Here is a 7,575-nt window from a genome sequence, read left to right on the forward strand (position 1 = left end):
AACAGCTAATATTACTCTCAATGGAGGGAAATTGAAAGTCTTCTCCTTGAGAATGCTGTTGTTGTTGTTGTTAAGTGCCGTCAAGTCAATTCTTACCCATAGCCACCCTGTATAGGGTTTCCAAGGAGCAGCCGGTGAGCTTGAACTGCTGACCTTGCAGTTCAAATGTCTTTGAAGATAGGGAAATTAAAGGCATCCAAACTGGCAAAGAAGAAATAAAACTCTTCTATTTGCAGATGATATGATACTATACATAGAGAAAACCCCAAAGACTCAGCAAAAAAACTCCTGGAACTCACTAGAAGATTCAGCAAAGTGGCAGGGTACAAGATTAACATAAAAAAAAAAAATCAGTGGATTCCTCTACACTAATAATGACAAGGCTGAAAAGGAAATTAGGAAAGCAATACCATTTACAATAGCCACACAAAGGATGAAATATTTAGGAATCAATGTAACCAGAAAAACAAAGACCTACATAAAGAAAACAACAAAACACTTCTACAAGAAACCAAAGGAGACTTACAAAAATGGAAGAATATACCATGCTCCTGCCTGGGAAGACGTAACATTGTGATAATGTCAGTAATGCCCAAAGAAATGTACATATATAATGCAATCCCAATCCAGATTTCAAGGACATTCTTCAAAAGACGGAACAAAACAATTACAAAGCAATCTACGTATATAATGCAATTCCAATTCAGATTCCAATGATGTTCTTTACAGGGATGGAAAAAACAATGAAAAATTTTATATGGAAAGGAAAGAGATCCAGGATAACCAAAGCACTACTTAAGAAGAAAAACAAAGCTAGAGGTTTCTTTACTCCCTGATTTCAAAATTTACTACATGGCTACAGTAGTCAAAACAGCCTGGTACTGGTACAATGAAAGATACATAGATCAAGGGAACAGAATCGAAAATCTAGAAATTAACCCATCCACATACAGGCAGCTGATCTTTGACGGAGTCAAAGTACATTGAGTGGGGAAGACATAGTCTCTTCAACAGATGGTGCTCGCAGAACTGGAAATTGATATGTGAAGGTAGAAACAAGACCTTTAGCTCACACTAAATACAAAAACCAATTCAACATGGAGTAGACACAGAATTATAAAGGTCATCAATGGAAAAATAGGGACAAATTTAAGGACTCTAATCCAGGGCACACACAGACTATCAAACATTGTGAAATTACACAAACAAAAGAAGACAAAATAGATGATTGGGACATTCATTGTAACACTTTTCACAATAACAAAACAATGGAGACAATCTAAATTCCCATTAATTGAAGAACATATAAACACATTTTGGTATATAGGTACAATTGAATATTCACTTATTTATTAGTGTATAGAAGACTATTAATGTATATATGGTTTGTAAACTTGACTTTCTAGTAGGCCCTACTCTATCTGTACAATATAGATGATAATCACCTCAGAAGGTTTCCTTAACTTCAAAGATGTCTGGATTACATTGAAAAATTATAATAGATTGTTGTTAAAATAAGGGAACAGCTTAGACTTAGAAATGTCTATTTCCTTTATTTTAACCTTCCAACATGAGATAATGTTAAATCATGTTATCATAGCATGATTACAAGATGGGTGGAGAGTAGGGGTAAACAAGATACGGAAATTAGATAACTGAAGACATTTATGTAGTGAAAGATTATCTTCATGTCATACCTCATTCTCAATTCATACATGGCCTAGTTGGCTAAAATTAATTTCTTATTGTCTTTGAATCATAGCAATTCTTAGGCTGAGTAGAATTGCCCCACAGATTTTTCAAGACTATAAAGCTTTACTAAGAAGCAGATTGCTGTATCTCTCTCATGGAGTAGTTGGTGGAGCTTTTGGTGAGCAGTTCAAAGTTTAACCACTGTGTCAACAGTGTTCCTTTAAAATGGCCTGTCTCTGTTAGATACTGTTGAATCAGTTTCACTCATACCAACCCTATGCACAACAGAACAAAACACTCTCAGGGACTGCACCATTCTCACAATTGTTAAGTGTGAGTCCCTTGTGGTTGCCACTGTGTCAGTCCATGTTGTTGGGATTCTTCTTAGTTTCTGATGACCCTCCATTTTCCCAAGCACTTTCTCCATAGACTGGGCCCTCCCAACAATGTGTCCAAAATACTAGAGACAAAGTCTCACCAATTTCATTTCTAAGGAACATTCTGACTATACTCTTCCATTACAGGTTTTTTTGGTAGTACATGGTACTTTTAATATTCTTCTATAACACCATAATTCAAATGCATCAATTCTTCTACAGTCATCTTTATTCATTATCCAACTTTCACATGCATACGAGGCAATTGAAAATACCATGGCTTGGAACAGGAACACCTAAGTCTTCAGTTATCTTGGCTTCTTAACATGTAAAGAGGTCTTTTGCATGAGATTTCCTAATGAAAAGTGTCGCTTGATTTGTTGCTGTCTGTTTCAATGAACATTGATGGTGGCACCAAGCAAAATGAAATCTTTAACAACTTCATTTTTTTCTCCAATTATCATGATGTTATTTATTCATCCAGTTGTGAGGATTTTTATCTTCTTTGTATTGAGGTGTAATCCTTATGGAAGGCTGTAGTCTGATCTTCATCTGTAAGTATTTCAAGCCCTGTTCACTTTCAGCAAGCAATGTTGTGTCATCTGTGTATTGCATGTTGTTAATGACTCTTCCTCCAATCCTGATGCAATGCTCTTCTTCATATAATCCAGTTTCTTGGATTATTTATTCAGCTACAGTTTTGGAAAACTAAAGTCAAACTGATGGGATATGAAACTGAAAATCAAACCTTTCTCTTTCAGTGTATCATTTTACCCAACTAAGCTTAAAAATTATTGGATGAGAGGAATTATTGGATGAGAGGAATTATTGGATGAGAGGCTCTTTTATTGTTACTTGCCATGTAGTTGCCTCTGATTCATGGTTACCTGATGTATAATTGTATGAAAGGTGCCTTGTTACAATAATCAGTCAGTCACAATCAGGTCTGCCATTTTAGGCTGTACCTTCCGGGTTCTTCCCTCTCCCCTCCCTTCAACTCCATTTTGTAATCTTAGGTTTCTGTTTCCCCACCCTAAACTACAAGGTGTGCAGTTTAAAAGGCAACATGGCTTTTGATAGGCCAGAGTTAAATCACCCCAGCAATGACCACTCCCTTCCTGTTGAACCTATATAAGACCACTCCTTTCCCGTTGACTTCCTCTTCTTTCTGCCTTCTCTTCTTCCTCTCTTCTTCTGCCTCCTGCCTTCTCTCTCCAACAGAGGTCACCTTCCTCTTCCTCACTCTGAATAAAAATCTCTAGATGGGCAGTCTGGTGTGTGGTATGGTTGATGAGTGACACGGTTGTTTGTTTCCCTTTCATGCCTGGTCCTACACAATTCTCACAACTATTGGTATTTTTGAGCAGATTACTCCTGCCATTGTATCTTTCTGTTGCACTGAGGATTTCTTTCATTTTCTGTGGCTCTGTACCACATAGGAGTTTCTCTTCTAGTGAGTAACTGGCCTTTCCGGATGAATGTAAGTAAGATGAAAATTCTCTATCTTCACTTCCAAGGCACATTCTAATTGTACTTGTTCTAAATTGATTTGTTTGTCTATGGTATATTCAATATTCTTCACCAGTGCTACAGGGCACTAATCATGATGTTAACAGTTTGTCTATATGGCTTATATATACATATTATTTAAGAAAACAGTAAGATTGGTTTTTATGAACTGAAAGGTAATCTCTTCTCCTGACTCAGGTTTTAATAACAGGGTTTTATGCTTTTTATACTTTATTTTTAGTACTTGTCCAACTTAAAGGATAGTAAATGCATTTCCTGTACATCAAATGATATAGCCAATAATGTCATTGCTACAGATGTAATGAGAGCGTCACTCATGTTTGCACAGCTACTTTATTTTTAATTGCCCTCATGTTCCAGTTAGTATTCCTTAATGATCCAATTCATAGTAAAGTAAATCTCATCTAAATGGGGTCTAGGTGGGTGCCAAGTACACCATCCTTAGAGCAATACAGGACTCTTCTTTCTGGTTCCAATGGAATTTTCACCTGTTTCAAAGTAGCAATTCTCCATCTCTTTTGTGTGTCTGTGTGTTTTGAGGTGATACTAACTTTTTTTATTTAAAATAAATGATGCTGAAAACTGTGCAGCAAATTATTTGTTCATTTCTAGTGCAATGGTGATACTACAAAATGGCCACTCTGCAGCCTGCTGCAAGGAAAACCAATTACTCCAAGATATGCTTAATTGGTTTTGCTCCTCTCAAGAACTCAGACTAAGATAGCATGTAAAGACTTTTCCATATGTTTGTATATTCTTTATTTTTCTACTTCCTCTCTTTTAGATGTTTGAATAACATGACTCAGGATTTACCAATACATCCATTTCTCACTTGTGTGCATGGTTAGGTTACAAAGATAATGTTTTATGTGAGATCAGTATTATTCAAAAATGGAGGATGACAGCATCAGGTCACAATATGGAGGGTTACAACATCATGGCATAGCTGCCAAATTACATCATTCCATAACTGACAAACCACTGAGATTCATAACCAAGCCAAGTTTAAACTTAACCATAACCAACACAGCCATTGTCACTTTGCATCACATGTTGGTGCTCCATAGGAAAAAGATATTGAAGCATGTTTTTATAAAAATTACAGTCTTGGAAACTCTATGGGACAGTTCATCTCTGTTTTATAGAGTTGCTATACCTCCTCTGAAACCCTACACAGAATCACTATGAATCTGAGCCAATTTGATGGCATTTAACAAGGACAGCAAAATGAGTTGGAATCAATTCTACAGCAATAGATTTAGTTGGGTTGCATCAATATAAATAAATAAGACTAGGTTTTGGATTTTGGTTTACAGAGATGTTTAAATTCTTAGTTTGACCTGCAGGCCCCCATGCTCCATTTTTTTTACTTTGAGCTATGAAATACATACCTGTTGTTGTTAGGTGCCTTCAAGTCTGCTGAGTCATAGTGACCCTGTGCATAACTGAATGAAACACGGCCAGGTCCTGCACCATCCTCACAATTGTTGTTACGCTTGAGCCCATTACTGCTGTCATTATGCCAGTTCATCTTTTTGCTGACTCTCCGTTTTCCAAGCACAGTGTACTTCTCCAGGGATTTTTCCTTCCTAAAAACTTGAAACATGAGAGATGAAGTCTTGCCATACTGGTTTCTAACAACTATTCTGGCTATACTTGTTCCAACACAAATTTGTTTGCTCTTCTATCAGTCCACAGTACTTTTAATATTCCTCTATACCATGATTCAAATGCAACAATTCTTTCTTATTTACTGTCCAACTTTTACATGTATATAAGGCAGCCTAAGAAGGAATTCAGTAGAATGATATTAAGATACATCCAAACACTGCACAGAGGAGTTGAGAAAAATAAGGAAGAAGTCAGGATAGCACTACGGGAACAATCAAATAAGATAGATAGAGCATTGGGTCAGGCGCACCTTAGTCCTCAAACTGATACCTTTGCTCTTGAACGCTTCAAAGAGGTCTTGTACAGAAGATTTGCCTAAAGCAATACATCATTTGATTTCTCGACTGCTGCTTTCATGAGTGTTTATTTTGAATACAAGTAAAATGAAATCTTTGACAGCATCAATCTTTTTTCCATTTAACAAGATGCTATTTATTGTTCCAATTGTGAGGATTTTTGTTTTCTTTACATTCAGTATGAGATACAACTCATACTGAAGGCTGTGTTCTTTGATCTACATCAGTTAGCATTTCAAGTCCTGTTTGCTTCCAGCAAGCAAGGTTGTATCATCTGCATATTACATGCTATTTATGTATAATGCCCTCCAATCATAATGCCACTTTCTTCTTCATATAACCTATTTTCTTGGATTGCATGCTTAGCATACAGATTGCCTAAGTATGAACCTTGGCAAACACATTTCCTGATTTTAAAGCTTTAAATATCCCCTTGCTTTGTTCGAAGAGAGCCTCTCAGACTATGTACAGGTTCCTCATGAGCACAATTAAGTGTTCTGAAATATCCATTCTTTGCAATGCTATCTATAACGTCGTTATTGACAGATCAAAAACCTTTGCAAAATCAATAAAGCACAAATAAACATAAACATCTTTCTAGTATTCTATACTTCTAGTCAAGCTCCATCTGATGTTAGTCATAACAAGCCTCTTTCCATGTCCTCTTCTAAATACAACTTCCTTTTATGGCAGTACCCTGCTGATGAACGTTTGCAATTGTTTTTGAGCTATTATTAGCAAAATTATACTTGCATGTTATATGAATGATATTGTTTGGTGATTTCCAAATCTCATTGGGCCGCCTCTCTCTGAAGCCACACAATTATGGATCTCTTTCAATCAGTTGGCCAAGTAACTGTCTTCCAAACTTGTTGTCATAGATAACTGAATGTCTGTTGTGCTGCATCAATTCATTGAACAATTTTAGTTGGTTTTCTGTCATTTCCTGGAGTCTTGTTTTTCACCAGTGACTTCAGTGTATCTTGGACACCTTCCTTTAGGACCATCAGTTTTTGATAATATACTACCTCTTGAAATAGTTGAAAATAGCCTATTTCTTTTTGGTACAGTGAGTCTGTGTACATATTCCATCTTCTTTGATGCTTCCAGCCTCATTCAATATTTTACCCATGTTGTTGTTGTTAAGTGCCATCCAGTCAGTTCCAACTCATAGTGACACTGTACAGAAAGCCTTATCTTTCTTCCTCAGTGAGATTAGTGACTTTGAACCACTGAACTTGTAGTTGGCATTTTAGTGCTTATCATATGGAGCCACAATCCTGCAAGTCAAGGCTTGAATTTTTTTTTCAGTTTTTTCAGCTTGAGAAATGTTGACTGTGTATTTCCCTTTTGGTTTTCTAATTCCAGGACTTTGCATACTTCATTATAATATTTGACTTTGTCTACTCTGTTACATATTTTCAGGAGGGACCAGTCGCTGGAGAAGGATATCATGTTTGGTAATGTGGAGGGTCAGAGAAAAAGAGGAAGACCCCCCAGTGAGATGGATTAGCCAAGCAGCAGCATTAATGTAATCAAACGTAGCAACAGTAGTGAGGTTGGCCCAGGATCGGGCAGTATTTCATTCAGCTGTGCATAAGGTCACTATGAGTTGGTACCTACTCGATGACACCTAACAACAACAACAACTCTATATGCCCTTTGAAATTTTCTGTTAAGGTCTTTTACCTCCTTCTTTCATCCATTTGATTTTATTCTTTCCACTCAAGAGCAAGTTTCAGAGTCTCTTCTGACATCCATTTTGGTCTTTTCTTTCTTTTGTGTCTTTTTTTTTTAAATGTTTTATTGTGAATTATATGATAGTTTACATGGGGGAACTTTAGTTTTACATTCATTCCATTGTGTATCATCTCACTGCCATGGTTCCAATCCCCTCCATGCATCCTCAACCACCCAAAGAGTATATCCCAGAAACCCTCTCCCTACACTTCCCCCTTCTCCCCCCAGTTTTTGGCCCACAGTCCCTTTCCCTCTCTGGGTCCAAAGTC

Source organism: Chrysochloris asiatica, unplaced genomic scaffold (genome assembly GCF_000296735.1).
Source record: "Chrysochloris asiatica unplaced genomic scaffold, ChrAsi1.0 scaffold00053, whole genome shotgun sequence".
Taxonomy (NCBI): Eukaryota; Metazoa; Chordata; class Mammalia; order Afrosoricida; family Chrysochloridae; genus Chrysochloris; species Chrysochloris asiatica.